Source organism: Coloeus monedula (genome assembly GCF_965178545.1).
Source record: "Coloeus monedula genome assembly, chromosome: 1".
NCBI lineage: Eukaryota > Metazoa > Chordata > Aves > Passeriformes > Corvidae > Coloeus > Coloeus monedula.
Genome location: NC_138781.1, coordinates 48,040,403 through 48,064,125, shown reverse-complemented (window position 1 = coordinate 48,064,125; position 23,723 = coordinate 48,040,403). Strand labels below are relative to the sequence as shown.

Here is a 23,723-nt window from a genome sequence, read left to right as displayed (position 1 = left end):
GGTATTTAATTTCTTACTATATTTATCTAAGAGCAATAATGTCTTCATTCAAACCAGTTCACCTTATGCTCAGTGGTTTTGAAGTTGGGCAAAACCCTCTGTATATGTCCACAGTAGTATAATTTTATTTTTTAGTTTTTCAAAAGAAGCCTGTTCCTCTGCAGGAAGAGAAAGACTCACGGAGAATGTTGTGTTTGTGACAACATTGATTTCTTCTGAGTCATTAAAACTGGACATGAGCAACATTTAACTTGCACTGAATTATTCAAATCTGTCCAACAAGGGAGGAGACCAAGACTGAAAACAAAAATTTAGAAGGTCATAAAAATCAAAGGTGACTTAGAGCTTCCAAATACAGGCATTATGTTATAGTGTACGCAGTCTCTGCCATTTGGCTCTTTTTCTGGATTTTCTGAATCACTCCCTGCTGGGGTAGAGTCTTAGTTCCAGAAACAGCACCTTCTCCCACCCAATCCTGCCCTACTGCAGCAGTGGAAAAACTGAGTAGTTGCTAGTTAAATTAAATGGATATGCTTGGGAAAGGGCACACCACCACACTACCATTCTGCCATGAATTACAAAGCTACCAGCAAAATTATGGGGCCTTGGGAGGCAAAGTGGTTAACAGGGACTCTACTTAAAAAATGTACCTCTGTGTCCCTGCAAAATAAAATGTGACTTGAAATAGCCTGCTTCCCTTTCTCCATTAGGAATGTGAACCATATGCTATCAAGCCCTTATGTGAAAGCTTGTCATGGCCCCTTATTCAGCCTCAGAAACTTAAGGCAGTATTACTCTGTCATACATGCACAGCCTCGTCTCAGAGAAATGAATTTACACAGATAAAATAATTACAAAGGAATACAGTGAAAGTCAGTTTGTTTTGTAAAATACTCGCTCAAGAGCAATGCTGAAGTTTTATGGTAGTACAACCACGATCAGCTGGTGACATCTGAGCACCACCAAGACTTAGCCTGGTGTTGTGCAAAGAGCATTGAAGCTTCCTGGCTGAATCTGGATGTAGAACTCTGAAGTTTTTTACAGCACACTTAAGAAAGAGATTGACCCTCAAGGGCTGGCTCCTACTTCGAAGAGGCTGGCAGAGCGCCACAGCCATTGTGCATTTCATATGAGCATCTTTTGCAGAAGACTTCGTGCCAAACTGGAATTGTTTAAGTGATGGAGGACGCTAAATACCAGGTATTAAAATAGAAGAACGTGCACAAGAAATGCTCCAAGAGACACTATGAAATCACTGAGGAGAGGCACTGTGATGGGGGAAAAGGAGCACTACAGAAACCAAGAGCAGTGCTTTGGTCAAGTGCACTTTTCTCCATGGCTCTTTCATGAGCAGCTTATGTTGTCTTACAAATTTAAGGACATTTTGACAAAAAGGCTATAATGAAGTGCATCATTATAACAGGTAGAAAACAAAGCAGAAACTATATTAGCAGACGGCCTGTATTTTAAGGACTTCCCACTCTGTGGCCAAAAGCCAGCCTACTCGTATTCCTGGAGTGGAGCTTGGGAAGCTGGTGACAAGACCTTGACACCACTGCTCTGCAGGGGCAAGGGGCAGGCATCCAAAAACTTTGTCAAGGTGACTGAGACCTTGCTGCCATGAGAGGGGGAAAGTGTGAGTTTAACAAGATAACACTCACGCATTACTACTCCAACAAAAGTCTCCAGTGCAGGCCTAGCCGAATACTATTGAGCCTGCATGTCAACAGAGTGGAGCATCAGTCAGCACAGTCATGTGCTGCTCCACGCACAGGAATGGCGTCAGGACCCCCCGCCAACAACTGGGTTGCTCTCTTTACAGCATCTATCCCATATGGTAAAGGGAAGGTCACAATAGATGAGAATTCCTCAAAACTGTCACTCAGCTTGCCCACTTGAAGGTTACTGAAAACAGAACAACCCAAGCTTTGAATGAATATGAACATTCATCCTCCAAAAACTGAGGTCAATTGCACAATCCAAAACACGCAGTGAAGAAATGGAAAACTGTGAAAAGAAGCAGGCCAGAGAGAGCAAAGGCACATAACTCAAGTTCTGCATATCAGTGAAGATGACACTCCTCTGTCTTGCATGCTCCCAAGTCTTTAAATGTCAGAAAAGCCACAGAAGACAACTTAGCCTTCTCGCAGTCTTCACCACTATTTACAAGTGGCGTTGATGTCAAGCCATGAAGAATTTTGTTTACACTGATGCAACACTCTCAGATTGCCAGAAATGCAAAGAATATTGTAGTCAGAAAACAACAGTCAGCCAGTTCTGAGGTTGCATCTGCAAGAGCCCACAGAAAGCACAAATTGGGTAAGAAAATTACCTGTTAAATAAGGGTAAGAAGTTAAAAGCCTTTTTTCCAAGAGCTAATTACAAAAGTATCCTATCAGCTTGTTCTACAACATCACATGATATTGCGTTAGAAAAGGGAATTTGGCTTAGGGGGCATTTGAAGTGCCATCTATACAACTTTAACCCAAATAACAGACCAGATGGTCTTTCTATCAGTCCAATTGTTTTGTACTTCAATAATGACTTTGAAGTGTGCTGAGGGTTACATGAAGCTTAAGCCTCCAGTTAGCCAAAAGCCACAACTGCATATAGCCTTTGCTCTGAGTATCAGAGTAACACAGAAAGGTTTTGATTTAAACCTCCACGGGATGCATCACATAACTGTAACTCTAATCCAGGAGCAAATGTAATCTGTCCTCAGTTCTCAAAGTCAGAAAAACTGGCTGAGTCGACGCTCTCCCAGCCAACAGCTGTCCTCAAACCAGCCTCTGCTCAGTTTGCTGGCAGAGATACACCAAGCAGAAGGGACAGACCACTCAAAAAGGAAGTATAAGCAACATAAACATGCAGCCAAGCAGACTGGCCTATTTCCACAGGCTGCTACCATTCCCTTTTGCTACTGCATCCCAGGAAATTCCTTGAGACTGTGTGTGGCAAAGAGAAGAATCCTCTACCAACCAAATCCTGTGTGCTTGTCTCTAGCAGTACTACAGTACCACAAACACAGAACATTGGTCAAAAGAGACCAAATTTGATGCAGCAGTGTCCTCAACATGGGGCTATCATGAGGTCAGCTGTAGCTTCATCCAGCTGAGTCTCGCAAGCCTCTACAACACTACGACACTATGACCTTGGGATAACATCTTCCAGTGCTGCACCAGCTTCTGAGTGAGGACGCTTCTTAAAATGTCTGTTACGAAGACCCCAAATGAACCAACTGCCCACTTGTACTAAAGCAGGGGGTTATTTTACCTGCACTGCTGGGCTATGGGCTTCTATTTGAGCTTCACAGGGCTTTGTTGACACAGCTGAGTTTCTTCAGGATCTTCTGGATTCAAGGGCTACCATCTGCCACAGTGGCCACTCCCTCAAATTACACACTGTTATAGAGCATATTAATTTATTACTCATCATAAAGGATAATTATCCTGTGTGGCAAATATATACTGCCACAATGGTCTTTGTTGGCAAAGGAAGAGGCTTATCTGCCTAGATACAGGGGTCAAGTAATGTTTTCTTTTCCCTCCCCCAACAGCAGCTTGTGCCAGATTCCTTGCAGGATGGAGCAAGACACACAGTAAAGAAGGCAAAGGGCTTCTCCGCTTTCCCTGCTGCTCTCATCTCACGTAATGGGATGCCACCACTGTCCATATAAGCATCTCACCTGGTGGTTCCCAGGCTTTCTGGGCTGCAGCCTGCTGTCAAGATTGAAGCTGCCCTCCACAGCAGATGACACGCTGTTGTGAAATATTTGACCAAAAGATACACAAAAGGGATGTCTCATCAACAATGAGACCACAGTCAAATCAGTCGCACCTCAGGAATGAGGTCGGTGAAAAGGAACTAATCCTTTATTTGAGCTTCTGCCTAGGTCTTAAACTCTGTGTAATTTTCTGGCATGGGTTTATTAATGTGCCATGTTAAAAATTTCCTTGAAGAAAGCACAGCAGAAGGTTTTTCCCCTTGTTCTATAATGTGCTTAGAAAATAGCACAGTTGAGTTACTTTACATGCTCTTATCACAGCAGCCTCTTTGTTCTAGTATCTTATGACTTTGAGATCAGGACAAACTTCATAGTTAAGGAGTCTTATTAAAGTGATCTATTTCTCCTACAGAAGCGGAAAAATCTTAAGTTTCTGTCACAGCAGTTATCACTGAGAATTTTAAACTGTGGAATACTTGGATATGTGGAACAGCAAGTTTCAAACCAAGGGTGTTATATGGGTACACACACAGAAGCTCGTATCGCCTGCAATAACTGGTACTGTCACAAAAGCAGATCTTTTGGTCAATGTCTGCAGAAACACTGCATACAGCAGCCTGCCTAGTCAATGCTTCCCTGCAGCTGAGGACAGTGCACAGGAGCACGACAGCTCATAGTTTCTCCTCAGTCCTAAGGAAAAGCCATGTGCTACAGAAGCTCAAGAAGAATGCCATCAAAGTGGAGCCTCCTGAAACTCCAGGTGAATGGGCAGAACAGCAACAAAGACAGGACCCCATGTAATTTCTAGAGCAATTCCTGCAATTTCAAGGGCATGAGTCGTGACTTTATGGCAAATAGAACCACTGCATTTGACAGAGAATTTCAAAAAAAAAGCAAACAAATGAGCATTAGTGTCAGTCTCCAAGTGCTCAGATTTGAGAAGGAGTAGTGCAGCACAGCTGAACAAGGTCAGGCAGAGCAGCATCATGCTGAAACACAACAGCACTGCTCCCAGTGCCAGCACCATGACCATGCTGGCCACATCCACCCTCCTGGGGTGGTCGTATGGCAGGGTTCTGTCTCCCTCAATGGGCAGCAGGACTGACCAAATGCCAGAGGTGACCCAGGAAACCTCTCCCCACACCATGTTCCTACCACACAGCAGCTCTCCTGCCTGTGTAATTTAAAGCTAATGTCTTCATACACCATTCCCTGTGGACTTACCCTGCTTTACAGAGGCAGCAGGTGGTGATGCCCCAAGCAGCCAGGGCATAGTCTGGCTGTCTCTTGCAACTGCAGACAACGTGGTCTGAGCAGTCACCACTCCTGCTCAGTGAGCTGTATTCAGCAGCTGTTTAAGTGAAGCCAATTTACTTGGCAGACAAGAAGCTCCCAGATTAACCTGGATCAGCTCTGGATGCTGAGGAAGAGTAACAAGCAGCTAGCAGGAGATCTCAGGAACACGTGCTGCCTCTTCAGGGATCAGAATGTGCCTGAAGCCACAGAGAAGTGATGGCAGTCATCCAGCATCGTGTCAGAGATGGAGGTGGGACAGACCCAGAGTGGCTACAGTTCCCAGCCATAGGCTACTCCACTTAGACCACCTCACTTTTTAGGAAGTTCCCCATGTAGACATTTTACAGTGCAGGGAAGCATACACATTATATAAGTGCTAATTATATAGTGCACAGGGCTCCTACTTCCGACTTAAGGACAGCATTAATAATTAATAATAATAATTCATTACTTCAGCATTTACTCTTCGCTGTTTGGATCATTCCCCTGATTTTTGTAGTAGCCCCCCTTCCTCCTCCCCTCCCCCCCCCCCCATTTAGTCAAATAGCTCCTAGCTATAATTTTGATTACAAATTGCAAGCACTGGTTTGTGGAGGATTAATTATGGAGGTGGAGGCAGAGGAAAAACCTGGAGGATGACAAGCAGTAGTTTAGAAGCACAGGACAGCAACAGGAAGCGTCAGAGTCTTCTCAGCAAGGCCCTGTTAAGCAACAGAAGTCCTCGGCTGTCTCTTTCTCAAAGGGCATCAAATAAATCCCCAAACACCGAACAGCTGCAGCTTAATCTTAAATGGCCATATGCTATTTAAAAAATAAGCCAAAATAAACAAAAATTCAAACCAAAAGCAGAGCACCTAAGAAACCACAAAGGCTGGGAGGATGGAAAGGGTCATTAATTTTATTTTAAAGCTCTCAATAAACACTGATGCCTGCAAATTGTCACAACTGCTGCAGTACACAGCCAGTGTGCAGCTATGTAACCAGTTACTATAGAAAGTTGTAGAAATTACTATTACATAAATTGCAGAGGACTGCATCCAGGGAGGAATTCTATTTAATCAGCCTGCTAGTATCCACGAAGAAAAAAAGGACAGATTTAAGGTCTAAAGAAAGGAGGACTTGTCATATCTGCTTTACCAGATGCATAATAGTGGACAACGAACACGATTCTGCTGTGTCAGCTCTGTCACCAAAGGTTTTTCTTTAGAGAGGGTACAGATAAACTTAAAAGCAAAATCCCGAATCCTTCTAATTTTAAAAGACTGTGAGCTTGTTGGGGATTTAAAAAAAAAAAGAAATCTTTTTAAAGCTCTTCAAAGAGCCATGGAAAGGAGATTTTGTTAAACACATGATTCTCAGCATCTTCTTATTTGTGCTACACAGCGTACGAAGGGCAAAGATTTAAGGTGCTCTGCCTGTGAGTAGATGCAGCCTGCCACGAGCTGCAGCAGCGTGCATTCCCTGAACTGAAGTAACCCTGCACAGGCAGGGATCCAGCCAGACATCTTAGGGGTTACTAGGATTCATATTGAAAGAGGAGAAACACTGACTCTCACTCTCTCTCTCACTCATAAAAATTGCCAAAGGCAGATGTCTCCACGTGCTTAAATTCAGTCGGATAGTATATGGCTGGGATTGCGTTGCCACAGGATTGAATAAGAGGAAGTTCTCTTATCTCCCCTGGTTAAGCAAAAACAACATGTCTTTTCTGCTTTAGAGAGAAAAGAGAAAAATAGCACACACACCACACAGCCTCTGTACTACTGTACAGGCAAGAAGTTCCTGATGTTATGCAAGTCCTAGCAGTGTAAGAAAGGTTATTAGCGTTTACTGAACTTTTAATAGGGTATAACTCTAGCATACCTGCACAGCATCAGAAAGGTGATTTCATTCCTTTTCCTGTTTATTGCTCCATGACTGAAGGCTCAGAAAGGAGAAGGGATTTGGAGGCAGAAGCCATTTACCAATTCCCCTTTCCATTCACCTTGGCTAAGAATTCCAGTTTTTTGCAGATGTGCAGCACACGTTAAGGGTACTGAAGCTTCCAGACACATTAATCACTTCAGTGGGACAGATTCTGGTTTGCAGTCCAGGTGGCCAGGATAACCAGCAAGAAGGAAAGCCTCCACATGTTCTCCTGATGAAGGTGAGTCCATGGAACAGGACCTTGGAAGGCACAGTCCCCCCATCGCGTTGGCTCCTCTCATGCATGGTGCCAATTAGGCACCTGGGGCTTCCTGAATCTTAATCTACAGCTGAACTGCCTGTGATCCCTTAGATGCTCACCAACTTCACTAGCTTAAGCAATAAAATACTAAGCAAATGATAACCCTAACTGTGACATACACATATAAGCTGGTAAGGAAAATCACAACTGCTCTCCCTGTGCCTGAAACCCCAATACTCAGGAAAAGACTGGCCATGTCACAGATGATGAAAAGAAAAGGCGTACGGCAGCATTCAGTCACTTCACTGAATAAAAAATCTGAGTGCAAGATGGCAATTTTGGCATCTCAATAAGGTCACTGTGAAGCAGCACCATCCTTGGAGATAGGAGCATGATGAAAGAAAAAGTGAGTCCTAATGGAGCAAAGAGGTAGGACAGGTCTCTGGGTGACACCGTAGGTCATAGCCAACCTCATACTGAGTCCACAGGATGCTCAGCAAGGCAATGATGGCAAGAATGAGTGGTCCCGCTTGGACAGTGCCAGACGCATAAATGACCATGTAGTGACACAGGAGGATGAGGAAAGAAGCAGTACCCTTGGGGAAGAAAGGCTTCAGAGGCTGCAATCGTGCCTTCCTCTTTTAGGACAACATCAGGAGGAGATGACAACATATGTAACATATCTCAAGACATAAACACAGAGAAAAATGCTAAGTACAGCCTTCCCAGAAAAGGAGGGTAGAAGAAGGGAGCAGAAAGGAGAATTTTAAATGGCCCTTCTCCTCTTCGGAGAAAAGCACAAGTAGTTCAGGCAAAAAAATGACACATTTTAGTAGTCAGCATGGCCAGAAAAAGAGCCTGAGCTACCACTGGAACAGATCTTCAGCAGTGATGCTCCTCCCTTCATTAAAAGGGCTGGATGCCAGGGTGCTCTTCCCAGAGCCTGGATCTCTACAAAACCTCCCACCAGCTGAAGTTTGCTGACCACACAAGAGGAGTGGGCACGCACAGGCAGCAAGCAGCCAATGGCACAACTTCTGCCTATGCAAGGAAATCCAGGTTCCTGGATACCAGTTGCTACTTCATGAGAGTCAAAAACAACTCAGCTTTTTTCCAGCCTTGTAAGAAGCCATTATCCCTGTGCATACACGGTAATGACAGTGGAGTTTCTGCGCAGTCACAGAACACCCAAATGAATGCTCATTGCCCTGACACACAGCAAAAGAGCCAGAACCAGAGAATCTGTTCTGATGAGCAAGCAGGGACAACTTGTGCGTGCATAGATACAAAGACAGCGTGCAAAGGAAGTTTGGTTACACTATGAGGAGAAGCCAACACTTTGCTGGAACCAGTCTGTCCCCCCTCTCCGGCAGGAAAATATGAATTAGTCAACAATGCCACAAACCACCACACCACCAGCTCTGCACTGAAAAAATCTCTCACGAGGCAAACCATCTGATTTCCTAAGTCAGCAGAGACAGCATGCTGGACTTTTGATTTCCTCTCTCCCCTACTCCCAACCCAAAGCACAATAATGCCTTAAAGCCCTCTTTCAAGAAGGGAAATACCCATCGTGTCTACAGGATGTGAGAGGTGAAAGGGATGCGGGTTAGCTGGAGGAGGTGCAGCAATGTGTCTCTGACTGCTGTGCCCCTTACGTCATACCAGGACGTGACCCAAAGCTCACAGCAGCAAACCATAAAATCATAGAAACATTTAGGTTGGAAAAGACCTCTAAGATCACCAGCTCCAACCATTAATCTGACACCAACAAGCCCACCACTAGACCGTGTCCCTAAGCACCACATCTACACGTCTTTTAAATACCTCCAGGGTTGGCAACTCAACCACTTCCCTTGTTAGCTTATTCCAACACTTGGCAACCCTTTCAGCGAAGAAATTTTTCCTAATATCCAATCTAGGAACATGCATATCATTGTGGGATCTGGCTGTGGAGCATTCTATCCACCTCCCATTTTAGCTGTCCTATCTCCCAGGAACACAGCCTCTTCTAGAGGACATGGCTCTAAGGGATGAAAGCAAAAAGCGTGAGATTACAGATCACAACAGATCTGCAAAATTTCTAAATGTAGCTCAAAGTTAACCCTGCTATTTTTTGTAGAAATGATCTTCACCATTTTTGAATGTTCAAAAGAGGAAAAACTGGAAAGCTAGAGCCTAACACTGCAAAGGAGGCTCCAACATCTATACAGCATTGATTTAGGGATCCTACTCACGCCGGCTGGTGCTCATGGCTATAGATGTTTCCAGGTTCTTGTCATTAGGGGAAACCCTGAAAAAAACCCAAACCTTCAAACTCTGTGTACAAACTCGTCTAGCACACCTCTGTGTGCCACAGACCACAGCTTTCATTCAATCCCAGTTTCCCTCTCCCCAAATATCTCTTTTAGCACTCCAAATACACACAGCTAATAACATCAGAAGGAACAGCAGAGCGAACAGCAGCACAGCCATATGTACCAGGAGAAGTTTTAACTTCGCCTGAGCTTCTGACCTGCTAAAAGGCAGGAAAAGGTGATGTAACTTAGCTGGAATAAATTTCCTTTACCTCCTTTACTTCCTCTGTCTCCTTGGGCCTGTGAATGCCTTGAGAGCTGTGCAAAGCCTTCTGGACCAGCACCTTCAGGTATCAGGTGGGTTGGCCTCAAGGCCACCATCTTATAAATGATACAATCCAAACCTCCAAGGTCAAATCCCTGCACTGAAAGATGTCCTTGTAAAGACATCTGAATATACCTATTTATTCATTACCTTGTTCTCTCTCTCTACTTGTATCTGGGTTTGGGAAGAAAAAAAGCCCGTTCAGTAGAAAGCACCCTCCTCCCTGTCCCATTAACCTGCTTTTAGTTCCCCAGGCTACCAGCACACAAAAAGAAACAGCAAACCAGTTGTGAATCATCCTCTGAGCAACTGCAGGAAGGGGGATGGGGGGACGGCATTTCTTCCTGCTGAAACCCAGCCCCACCAGTGTTAAACATTTGTGTTCCTTGTTGGCAGTCCAGCAAGCAGATAAATGGAGCACGGCCACAAGCCAGCCTGCCTAGCCAGGCATCCTCACTAACCACCACAGAGCCAAAGGCTCGTCCCACCATCACACCATGTAGCCGCCCTCCGCCTTGGCTCATCGCTAATTCAGGGTTACGTTATTCCCATGAACTGCCGCTTGTGCTCCCGCATGGAAAGCCAACAAGGGAACATGCTAGCCTTCCGAAAAACCATACTGTGTGAGAAGGAGGGGATTAGGAGGGAACAATGTCAGAGTGTCTTCAGTGAGCTGGAAGCAATCCCAGCTTCTAGCTGCACAATGACATGCAGGAAGGAGTTTTGAAAGCTTCCCAGTCACAGAGGACTCCTGCCTGCCAGGCTTGGAGATGTCTGTACATAAGAATGGCCTTTACAGCATAAGGATGCAAGAGGACTACAGAGCCCCACATGCAGACCAGCCCTGGCCAAGCAGGGAATGGTGGCTCAAGCTTAGCTTTTCCTTTCTTGGCACTGGGTGCTAATTGTGTGGCCCAGATCCTTAACCTTATTTAGGTCAGGGGCTTCAGCACAAAACAGTCTTAGAAACACCAGACTTCTGTGGGAATGAGAAAGTCTGCTTGTCCAGACTCAGAGCTCTCAAAATATTGGAGCTGAAGTGTAAATGTATCTTGGAAAGGGATGACAGGAAATCATGCTTGATGGGATCCACATAGTGGTGCAAAATTATGTCTCATGCAGCTTTTGGTATGATTTGCAGGTTTTGTAACAAGCTCCAAGGCAAACTCCCAACAAGCTCCAAGGCAAACAAGATCTAAACAAACTACATGCAGGGCATGAAACAGGATTATGTGGGTACACATGAAGACGTTCCCCAGAGGTTCTCCCTGACACCCTGGCCATCCACTGCGATGCCACACATGCCTTCAGTTTGCCATTGATCTTCTCAAACCTGAACACCCCAAAAACAGTGGAGAAACAGTGAAGCTGGCAGTGCAGATGCCCCCAGGGAGCGGGAGCGAGAACATTGAATGCTGAGCCCTGGAGACAATTTTATTGGATTCAATAGTGGACATAAAGCAACATAAACAGGGCACCAGTGATTCTTTTCAATGGTATTTACAACCTGCAGGTCTACAAAGTCCATGGAGGAGAATTATAAACCTTTTACAATGTTGATCCCACACCTATTTCTTGATTATTCTGAGGATGAAGTAATCATTGCTCCATGGAAAGCATTCCAGATTATTTGAAGAGGTGTGCCTCACACAGACTTTGTTAGTATGACTGCCTCCTAAAGTTGTGCTATAAATACAACCTATAAAAACAATCAAACCAGTAATTTAATACTTATGGACAATAACACAGTACTAAAATATATCTTGCCATTCATTGCACCAATAAGGCAAAATGCCAGTATGGAAAACAGGACATAAAAGTAGGGTGACAGGGAAACATGCAGAAGCGTTTGACTGGGTGAAGCATTCAGGACAATGAAAACAAGGTATAATCGAACTGTCCAAAATTTAACCACCAATTCAATGGGAAAAACTTCTAGATTTGACAGCATTTCCAACAGCATCCCAGTTTTGAGGAACAGACCTGGGAGGTCTATTGAAACTTGAGCCAAGCATAGGGAATAATAAAAATGAAAGCAACAATCTCTGTGCTTTTTGTGGATGGTGGATTCAAGCTGCTGTGTGACCCTTGCTCCTTGATAACATGAAACTGGCCTGCAGCAGATAAATACACAAGGAAATCTCAGCTCCAGAAGAACTGAAGTTTTTAGACCATCATAGTTAAATTCCTGGTGAAAAATACACTTAGGTATGAGTTAAGAGTGTACACACACTTCATGCTGGTCTGGCTGTAGACTCCAAAACATCCCACTAAGCACTCTAAAAACTGGGGCATAGGGAACCTTGTGTGGGCAACTCAGGCTTTCTCCTACTAATAGCAGGGATTAGCCAAATCAAATTGGCACTGATGACAAATGACACTGCTGTGACGAAGCTGATATTCCTCCAGTACTTTCTATTTTTAAGATATATTCTGAACAGCGTGCTGCGCTGAAGAGCTGCTAGACAAAAAGATTCTTCTGATATAAATTCATCAGTCTCTCCTCACAGAGCTGACATCTCCAGACACTATCTTCAGGAAGATAAGATGCATATGGAAGAGGAACCGTAAACTGTCAATGCAGCATGCACCCCCACAGCATGCTCAGATAGGAGAAACATACCGAGCACTCACGCTGCCAAGTGCCTAAGGTACATACAAACTCCTTTTAAACAACTGCTCTGGGAAGTTAAAAATAATTCCATGTCCAACACACCAGGAAGTTAACAAGTTATTTTTTGGCAGAGGTTTTAGGACCTCTGAGGATAAGAAATAGAAAATAAAAATACTTTTTTCCTTTAAAGCAATGGTACTAGAGCCTCCTCTAATTGCAAGAATTCCTAACACCCCCTGACATAAAAGGTGAGGCTGTAGTTTTCGGGAAGCTTTTGCCTGAAACTTGATATATCTTAAAAGGTACTGATTTTCAATCTGCCTGGCAAGAGGCCCCAGCAGAGAAAGAAATGCTGCAGCACATCTTGGAGCTAGAAGATGGCATTAGAATGATTTGAGAGAAGTATCACAGATGATCCAAGGAAACTGAAGTCCTTAGCCTTGTAGGTGAGAGATGATATCATTCAACCCTCATGGTGTGGAAAGCAAGGGCTTGATTAAGAAGCACTTGACATAACTGTAAGTGCTCAAGGCATGGCAAGACAAAAAGCCAAGTGAAACCAGTGAAAAGGCTTTAGATTCAGTAAGGGTGGAAAGAGGACATGGAAAGGGGGGGTCATGTTCAGGTTGCAAGAGCAAGCTTCAAAGATAAGATAGGAGCAAGTTTATGACGCAATTTCCTTTCAACCTATGGACAATCAATATACACATATCTGCTCAGTTTCTTACTTTCAGTTTCTTTTTGCCAAATTCCAGTGCTCAGCTGGGTAATATAGGTCACCATTACCCTTGCATACAGCTCCTCAAAAAATCTGCTGCTCACACACATACACACACACACACAAAAAAAAAAAAAAAAAAAGGGAAAAAATTGATAGGGAAGCAAGTCAAACCACATCCAAGTCCAAGTGCTCTCAGTTTAAAATAGAAATGGGAAACACCACATGCTTGCTTGGAGGTGGCTTTTGCACAGCTTCCATCCAGCAGCAATGCTTTCAGAACTTTTACTGACAACAGCTCAGAGTTGATTGACACTGTTGAAATATCTATCTATATCTACATCCATGAGCTGATGACTGAAACTTCATCTCATCCTTTAAGTCATGGCCTCTTTTTGTCCTGCTTGGCACTAGAGAACTCAGAAGCAATTAAAACAAGACATTGTGGGGGTATTTTGGTAACCAATTGGTAATCTTCACCAAGAGATCCCTCTGGGACGTGTTGGAAGTACCTCTGTGCTGCCAGCAGTACCAACCCCTTTGCCCTCACCCAGGCCACATGCTGTTCCTTGCTCAATGTCGTGTTTTCGGGAGAGAGGCCAGCATGGAGGGCAGTGGGCAGGGCTGGTAGTGTCCATTGATTATGAAAGGGGACTGTAAACACAGCTAGAGATAAAGGAAAGAGCTGTACAAAGCAGGAAAATATAGACAGAGAGATAACCAAATATTGCACTGTCATTGCTGCCAGAATCATAGGAAAACGTGGGCAGGCCAGAATAAAGGTTGCAAAGGGTAGTCAGGTACCACTGCAGCATTTTCTTGACAATAACATTTATTTTAGCTCTTAATTCAGCAGCAGCTCTGGTGTTTTGTGTATGGGGACAGAATCTCTTGCAGACACAGTGTACTTCCTCTCCTATGTATTGTGGTGCTGTTACGTGCCTCACCACCATCAGCCCCACACATCACAAGAAGGGAACAACTCAAAGATTTCCCTAAGGCAATCCTTATGGAAAGGGACCCCATTGTTGCCTCCAGTGGAAGAGCAATATCCGCCTATGTTAGCTTAAGATGGGATTACCACTGGAAATTTCCTGCCCTATTAGAAAAGCAGACTGTTTTAAAACAAGTCATACGAGTGTTCCCAGCTGAGACTATCCTCCCTGACAGGGGTTCACACTATTCCATATTTCTGTCTGCTTAAAAGCAGAAAAAAAGAGGAGTAAGGTCATCATTTTACATTCTACAGGCAGTAGGTTTGACAGCAAACCCGTAGAACTTGCCTTGCATGTATGAAAGAAAACCTTGCCTGACCGTTCATTTTTCAACACCAAATTAAGACCTGCTTTTGATGCAACACCCTGCAATTCAGTGGCATTGAGACGGAACCACACTTGGTCTTATTTAAATAGAATAAATAAAGAAACCAAATATAAGGTTTCTGAGTTAACATCCAGTGTGTATCCGAAAGCACACTGCTTCCAGTTCAGCAGAAAGGTGGCTAGCTTTTACTCCAGCCAAGCCTGAGCAAGAGAGGGTGGGCACTGACCAGCAATTACCTCAAGCGAGCCTGGAGCAAGCCCTTGGCAGCCGAGTGCCTGCGCCTCCGCACCCGCAGGGCTGTGACCGACAGAGCGACATGGAAGCAGAGGGGAACAACGGAGCTATAAATATCAGGGAGTCAAAGGATAAGTCTGAAGGCAAAAGCAACAGCCTCTTTATTCCCCCCTCCTTGTGAAGCAGAGGGAACAGCAGTTCTGCAGGACTGGCATGCAGCAAGCACAAGGGATTTAGGGCAGGGAGGCTGCCACCGCCTCACACAGCCAAAGCAGAGTTATCAATTAGCTGTTCAGTAACTCATTAAAAACCCGTTCAGCTGTGAATGGCTTGGACAGCTGTTGTAGCTAAATTTGCACAGGAGCTCGAGCACGTTACCTGAAACACCTATAAAAACAGGGAAAAAAATAGCCACGTAGAAGGAAATTTTCCAGTTCCTCCTCTTTATCCGTATCCATAAGCCTACAGTGAGAACTGCTCCCAGGTATAGCTTTGCCCATTGGGATGTTCTCCACAAAGAGCAGAAGGGCATTACTGTGCTCTCCCCCCAACTCCATGACAGACACAGGGACAGAACAGACAGACAGACAGCCTGCATAGCCATGAGGCTCCCTTTCAGACAGCCTCAGTCAGAGGGATTCCAATCCATTCCACACAAGCGGGCTGCATTGATTCCCCTGCACTCACAGTGCATCCACTAACCACTATGTTCTCAGCCATCCTCAGCACACACGACAATATAATCCCAAATGAATTTTTCCATAGGAATTAACTGTTTTTAAATTATATCTTTATACACAGTTGAACTTCTGGAACGTGCACGCACATGGGGCATATGCAGGGTAAACTTATTTCTCTTACTCACTGGCCTCTAATAATTTTACCACAGGCACTGAAAGTAACAGCTTGGTGCTGCTGCTGGGTTCCTTCCTGCACAAACCCCAGCAGCAGGGTTAGAAAGGAGGTCAGCGGCACTGAGCCTCTCCGACAGTGACCGAGCAGTTTAAAACATTCATGCCATTTGAAAATGCCACATGGTCTGATCAGGACACAGATATGCTGTATATGCCAGGGGTGAGATGAAACAGTTAATTGACAGAAAATATCCTTTTTTACCACAGGTACATATTTTTCCAGTTCCTCCTCTTCATCTGTATCCATAAGCCTGTGGTGAGAACTGCTCCCTTCTTATTTATCTACCACTGATATGATGCCCACCCTGGTCTCGGCACCTTACAAGGCATTTCAGAATCCGTTGTGGAGCACCCAGGCCTGAGATGAGGGAGAAGATCAACATGAGAAAGGAGATCTCTGGTAGGTCTCACCCTCCCCTCAGCAAAGCCATCATGCACTTTTATCCTCTGATAAATCAATGGGGATCGCCAGCTATTACTCAAACAAAGCACAGTACCTCTGTAAAATAATAATGAAAAAAATCTGGAAGTGAAGAAGCTACTGAGTTCCTATTTTTAAGCAGTGTTATTATTAATGTGCCATGGTTCTTGTCTCCATCAGCACACCATATAATAGTGTTGAGAAATTACTGCAGCATATTGTAATTATTTCAGTAAGGACACTGTGCTTCCATCTGTCAGCTTACACTTGCATCACAATGAAGAACAATGCGGCTTAAAAATAAGTTACATGCACACTGTAATCCATGACCTATCACCTCTTCTCTGCTCATCCAGTCAAATCTCAAAATCATGACTTGGGCAAGACTCCCAGAGAAACACTAATTAGACACTAAAGAAGCAGGGTCCTCCTAACAGTGAAGCTGTAGGAAACACACTGAAGCTCAACTCCATCAAGAAGGATGCAGCTAAATTTGAAAAAACCTGATTGTGTCCTAAACGTCCCCGTTTAACATTGCTGGAGACCCATGTTCACTGTGAGTTAGACCCACACTTGGTTGCAGAGACAGTGTTTTCCTCTAGTTAACAGTGACTGACCAAGTTTCTGCTTGCACCTTGTCAGGACCTTAGTAGCCCCTTGGTTCTGCTTTCCCAGTTAAGAAATGGGAATGGTCCTACTGCTCTTTCCAAAGACAAAGCTAGAAAACCACCCTTCCTGCAGCTGTACTGCAAGTTTCCAAACTGAAGAAAAATCACAAAGCATTAAGTATTTCTGTTTAGAGGACGAAACCCTATGTGTAGGTACCTAGTCTGCCTCCTACAGTCATGTGGCACAAGCTTTCTGAAAAGTCAAGCAGGACGAGGTTACAGTCTTATGGCCTCTGCCTGTGATTCAGGAACAGGCAGTACGACATTACTTAATAATTCACCAATTTATTACCATAAATCAGCCAACCCATTTAATCTTTGCCACATGGAATAAAGCAAACCTTGCAGGATCTGCAGGAATAAGCTGGCAGCTCTGGTTTACCAAAATACCTGTGATCTGTAACATGAATTCAGTGACACAAAATACATGTGCAGAACAGTCAAGCAGGCATGGATTGAAACTATGTGGCCATTAAGTGCTGCCAGATGTATCAATTAGACATGTCGGGAGAAAAAGAACAATGTATGAACCAACTCTTTCCCCACTAATCTGTTTCATTTTAGTCAAGCTTTTTGGCACAAGCAACAATGGCAGCGCACGGTTATAATTTTAAAAAGGAGAAAAATAATGTTTATTTTATATGGATAAACCAGCCTTTAACTATACTATTTTTCCAGCCACATTCTCAACTTCAAAGCAGATAAAAGTGACTGGTTAGATAGAGCTTTTGAACATTCAGGAAATATGCTGAAATTGCAGATGAGTGAAGTTAAAACAATGCCCAGATCTCCAATAAAACAGAAAATCCCTGAAAAGGCTACTGGGGTTATTTCAAGGGTCTGTCCTACGTTCCTATGTCTTGTTTGAGGAAGGAAGGCTGTGGGGGCTGTGGCAACAGAGAACAAGCAGGATCAAACAGCTCGGTGCATTCACCTCTGAGATCTCCTGCAGAGCACATGGCTCCAGATGCCTTCTCCACGTGTCTGGACACAGGGATAGCGTACACCCTTCATGGTCTTGCTGCAAGTCCACCCACTGCTTTTGATCTCTCCTGCAAAGACCCAGGACTTGCAAAGTACCTTGAACAAGCACTCCACCTCCTGCCAGAGGAGCAGGTGATGCCCTTGTAGAGGGGCTCAGTACTGCATCCATAGAAGCAGAAGTTTGGAAATGGAATTTAATTAACATATTATTTTATTACTTTGAAACCGACATCACCTGTTCCCCCAGCAGCAATCCTGAAAGGGTCTGGAACCCCTATCCAAGATGGGAGCAGTACCTCAGAGGAGCCCTAATCCCCAGGGAGATGGCAGTGCTCTTTAGCATTAAGCTTGGCAGCCTTCATGTGATTTTACATAGACAAAGGAATGGGCCAAATCCTGAACAGGAGTAAATCAGTCGAGTTTCAATTCACTGGAAAACTACGTAACTCAGGGTCTGTCCTGCTGCTTTCCCGTGCCAGATGGTATGCAGAAGGCAGTTCAAGGCTCCTATTAGTCTCCAGTAAGTGAAATATTGTTGGTCTCATGCAGGTGGAGGCCAAAAAAAAACCAACAAAAAAGCCAACCCCCAAAACAACAGCTCTTCCATCACCCCATTTTTTTTGTCCTCTGAGGTACCAGAAAGTGCAAATTACTGGTGGCTTTACATGCATCAATTTTTCTACTGCTCTTTAAAATCTCTTTGTGAAGTGCACATAGATGATATCATCTAACAATTCCTTTTTTCTCAAGTTTTCTCTGAAGTTGCAGGAGGCAGGATTTCCTCTCCATTACATAAGGAGAAGAGGGTGTATTTGTTCTTTTGCTGTTTAAGACTTATTAGCATGGTCAGGTTACTTGAGCCAGGCCCTCTTTCCTGATCTTTTCTTGCAGGGGAATTATTCTTGGCAAGGCTCCAGCCTAACCCAATGGAGGGAGAACCACGTAGCTTTACAAAGAAAGAGATATAAAACAGATGCACCTCAGGGCCTTGCCCGACCACTGAGAGCTTCAGCAACACATGGAAACAACAAATACGAGCTGGTGATGAGCCTCTAAAGCGTGCAAGTACAACCATCACTACTACCACAATAAGTCACTACAATGTCTATTCCATGGGGGTGCAGTCCTTTTCCATCATCTTGACAGGAAACACAGCTACAAGCCTGGACTCAAGGTACCACACCATACCCCTTCCCAAGCAAAGTAACAAGCCCCAGTAGCAAAGAATTGCGCCTTGTAAAACCCCACCTCTCAGCCCAGACTAAGACACTAGAGTGGAAAGTAAAAGCCCCACCCTGTTATTTAGTGTAGGGGAGCAATGGGAAAGCAATTATCTTGCTTTCAGCACCTAGCGCAGGACCTGAAAAAGATTAAGTTTTCCTTGTGTCTTAATAGGAAGATGCTGTTTCAGAGAGTGGCTCATAAACTTTTTATTAGGTGACAAGAGGATGTGCTTAAGGTGACCTGGGGTAGGTAAAGCTAAGAAGAGGAACTTTCAAGTATGGTGGCACAGCAAGGGCTACCCAAGGCTTGCCTGTCCATCCACTGCCTCCCAGGAAGCAATTTTGGGCTGAGGTTTACCTACTGTTCCCTCAGCTGGAACACTGATTTAAGTCTCAGACACAGAAATTGAGATTAATTTCTTGCCTTTGAGAGATCTCTATGCTTTTGTCTAGCCAAACTGAAAACAGCTAACTAGTTACCAACTTCGAGAAGAAAGAAGGACTGACTGACTGAAGGCTTACTGTATCCATGCCAAGAAAAAAAACCAACACCAGTGCTAAACACAAACCTTATATTGGTATTTGTTACTCTACAGGCATGCAAATAATAACTTTTTTACAGTGAAAAGAGTTAGTAACTCGAACAACCTCCCAGGGATGCAGACAAGCCACACTACTGGAAGTTTCTAAGTGTGTCTGGACACAGCGATAATTTCATCCAGGCTCCCCTTCCCAGGAAAGGCTGGATCAGATGATATTCTGAGGTCGCTTTCAACCTGGGCTCTTCTGTGGTTCTGCAGTTTTTGCAACAAGTGTTAAGGCTTAATTACTTATACCTTTTGCATCTAGAAGATGTAACCGCACCAAGAAGCTCACCAAAGAAAGCAGCAGAAGGAAACACCAGCTTGAACTGTTTCACATCAGAAGGAAAACAGAGCTGGGCTCTGTGGACCTTTGGACCCACCATCATCTGACTCACAGTCCCACTCCTTTAGACAGAGTGTAAGTTCAGGCCTTCAAACCCTCTATCAATTTTCATTCAGTCAACTGCAAAGTGTACTTACAAGAAAAAAAAAATAGTTAAGAGGTCTTCACAAAGTTGCTGCTCAGTATTATAAAGCATCATGAAAACCAGTTGGAAAACCTCCACTGAAAACCATGCTGGGGAAAGTGCACAACTAATTACTGCCCTCGGCTACTTGCAAACTTCTAAGCACACAGTTAAACTGGAGTTTGCACTTTTACGATGCCCTGTGTGTCGGTAGGTGGTGCACATGCCTGCCCCACACTTCTTCATGGGGTCGCCCAGCTGGCATCCCGACACCTGACAGCCAGAGAAAGCAGTCACAGAGTGTCACGGGAGCCATGAACTCAGTTTACAGCAAGGAGGGACAGGCCTGAGGCACATATGGATGAGGAGTGACAAAAGTACCCCTCTATGAATCTGGGGCACGGGACAGTTCTGGGGTACTTCCACTGACCTTGGCCAGAGGAAACATCCCCTGGGGTTGGAAACATGGGGCTACTTATTCTCCACAAAAACACTCATTGCCTTTGACCTGAACTTGCCCTTTTGATCATGCTGCTCTTACCCTGTATTTTTCTTTCTTTTTTTGGTGAGAAGAAGCGGTTTGTTCCTTTATCCCCCCTGCGAATGGGGAGGACATGGAGGTCAGATGCAGTGGATGACCTGCATCCCCAGAGACAGGCCAACTCTGACTCTCTGTCAATAAAACCCAGATTTTCTGAACAACACCTGCATGAAACACCACAGGTTCGGGCAAATTCACCCCAGACTTGATACTTCAATCCAATTATGTGTCATGCTCGCCTCCTCGTTCATCGTGTTAAGCTCTTCTAAAATTACCCTCTAGTCTTCTGAATGAAAACACCTTGCTCCTTCACTTCAAATGGTGGGATAAACATAGATCCTTGTAATATGAGAAAAGAGGGTGAGGACCTTGCTGCATTTCATTATTTTTGCACTACAGCAATGAATTTCAAAATAGCTTAGCAGTAGTAGTCATGCTTACTGATTTAGTGTACATTCCCTTCACCGCTCTTCAGAAATTTAGCACTTCTGGGAACAAGCGTGAAGACTTTGAATTAGGTTTTTTTTTCTCTCCTCCCTTCAGCAGGTTACAATATGACATTTTCTTGCTTTTTGTTTGGCTTGAATGAAGGTCTGGCCCTCTTTCCTTCCTGCACAACTGTTCCCTCAATGCAAAGGGCTGAAAGACAGGAGGAGCTTAGTCTTCTAGCCTCACCTGGAAATGAGCGGTACTTTTCCCTGTTGTTAACACCTGAAAGAACAAGCCCAAAGGGTTTTAAAGCTCCTTGCTGTGGATGGTTCATAAACAAAAAAACAATAAAAACCAAACCCCAAAGCAAGGCCCAAAGCAAGCCTTTTAAGCAGTGTAGAAGTCCCCAATACGTCAAATTAAGATTCTTTACTGCTCTTTAGACAGTTTTACTAGTCTTCTTGACTTGCTGTGTTTTATTTCTGGACTCAGAAAGCTAGCTGAGGCAGCTCCTCCAACTCTAAGTACCGCAACAAGACAGTAGTCCAGCTCCTGAGAGCCTCCTGGACTACCTGAGACCACCCCTGACTATAAGGGACCAGCATGAAGGAGCACATTTACTCATGTACATAAGCACAGCTGTGCACAAAGTGAAGCAGCAAGCAGCTGCCCATTAGCACAACTCGTGAGAGCACCTTCTGTCAGGCCAAACAGCCTTCAGATCAACCTCCAGCTTGGGTCATAGCTGAAGACTTGAGCAACACGTGTGGGACACCCACAGAGTACCCTGAAAACACAACCCGTGGATTTTGTGAGGCTGAAGTGCTGGTGAGCTCCATGCAGCAGTATATTCTTGCTTGGAGAAGCAAGAGGTGAACTTCTCCAGCTGACTGTCTACTGAAGTTGATTTACCTGGGCACAGATTAGTTTGCAAGGCATTTTGTTCATTCCCAGGGTATGAATGGAGCTGGGAGGGAGACCACAGAGCTCACAAGCAGAATGAAGGCAGTTTTGGGCCTCAGCTGAGGCTGTTTTACAGCTGCAAAGCTCCACCGACCCCAGCAATGCTCGCACAAGCAAGAGGAAATTCCTCCCTGAGTTGCTGAGTATGGCTTTTCCCAACATATATTTTTTTCCTGCATAGTGTTGCTTTTTTCTGTTCCCACGTTTATTTTCCCAGGAAAGTTTTGCAGGCTTCTCTGTGGATGCACATTGCTTTCTCATTTCTTTCCAGCTTCTCACATTATCACAAATTGGATCAAGTACAGAAAACAATTGCATCGTGCTCACTGTGTGTGATTGATGACACAGATATGTGCAATAAAACAGAACAAAAACAAGTACTTCTATCAGGCTTCTTTGAAACTTCAAAGTATCCAGGAGACCTTTCACAGCACCCAGCACGAGTGCCTGTTGGCTAAGCTGGACAGAAACTAAGCACCATGCAGTCTAAGGGCAAAAATAAAACAAACTGCTAGGGCCACACTCTGCATACACAGTGGCCAGCTTGGGCTAAGGCAGCTTTATTTTATAAGCCACTATCTCTGCCTAGCTTTTGTAATAGGTGGGCTGTCTTGTTTGGAACATTTTCCCCCAAAGTGCTGAAGATGCAGAAGTGACAGACAGTTAACACTTTACTGGATGAGGTCCTTAAAAATCCCACGTGTGTGTATATACATTTATAAAAAATACATAAATAAATCACCGAAGTCACTTTTCTTCCAAAACTGGATTATTAGAATAATTCTGAGACTAGTGATAATCTGAGTTTCTTTCCCCAGCAGCTCCACTCCAGCCAACCAGCTGTTTACGAAAAAAAAAAAAGAAAAAGAAAAAAAACCAGAGAGAGAGTGGAGACAAAGGGGAAAGCACAGTATACCTGAACTAGTGAAGCATAATACTGACAGATGTTAGGCTGAAGCCATCAGCCTAACATCTCAATGACCCTGCTGATCATCTTCATTTTGGGGATCAAGCAGTGGTGGCTGCGAGACGACAGATGTTTCCTGTGTGGGAGCATCAGGCTCCCAAGCAGTGCACAGCAGACATATCCCTGGCCACAAATACTGTACTGCAGCACAGGATTTCGTATCACTGTCACCATCCTGCTCACACACCTGACCTCTGCAACCACACTGACAAGATCTGTTATTCAGCATATTATTGGAAAAGGACAGAGAGAACAGTTCATCAGCACTACCCCCCCCACAACATCCCTTTCGCAGAAGCCCAAGAGTCCCCTGCCCCTATTCATTTCCTGCTGGAAGTCTGAATGGCAGCCAGAGAGAAAAGTTACTTTACCACTGTTGTAAACTAAATGCCAGATCAGCTTGGACAGATTTGACACATGAAAAGGAAAGGGCTAGAGTTATTTCAAGATGCTTCTTGCATTCTTACATTCCTGCATCAAGCAGAAAGTTTACTAAGACTGACATCCCCAGCACTCTTGCCCAGTTACAGACAAAAATCAAAACCCAAACTCTCAGCTTTTCATTAATACCTGAAGTACCATCCCATTGGCAACACCACCTTGTTCTGGGCCCTTAAACTCAGTGCCATCAGGGCACAAGGCCTGGCACAAGGACAGCACAGCCTCCCCAGGCAGGTGCTCCATGTCTCACACCCCCAAGGATGAGCAGTCCCTCCAGCTCAGCAGATGCCCCATGACCACTCATTAACAAGCTGTGTCACCCTTGCAGGATGAGCTGTGGCATTCCACGCCTGTTACACAGCCCTTTCCCCCCAGCTTCTGGCAGGAAACGCAGCTCTCCATGACTGGTTCAAAAGGCTCTTA

At 44.5% G+C, this 23,723-nt stretch overlaps 1 protein-coding gene across 1 annotated transcript in view; it reads right to left on the bottom strand.

Annotated features, from left to right (window-relative positions):
• EEPD1 (endonuclease/exonuclease/phosphatase family domain containing 1) overlaps nucleotides 1–23,723 on the bottom strand; it is a 62,992-nt gene that overhangs the window by 37,784 nt on the left and 1,485 nt on the right. The window lies entirely within an intron of this gene.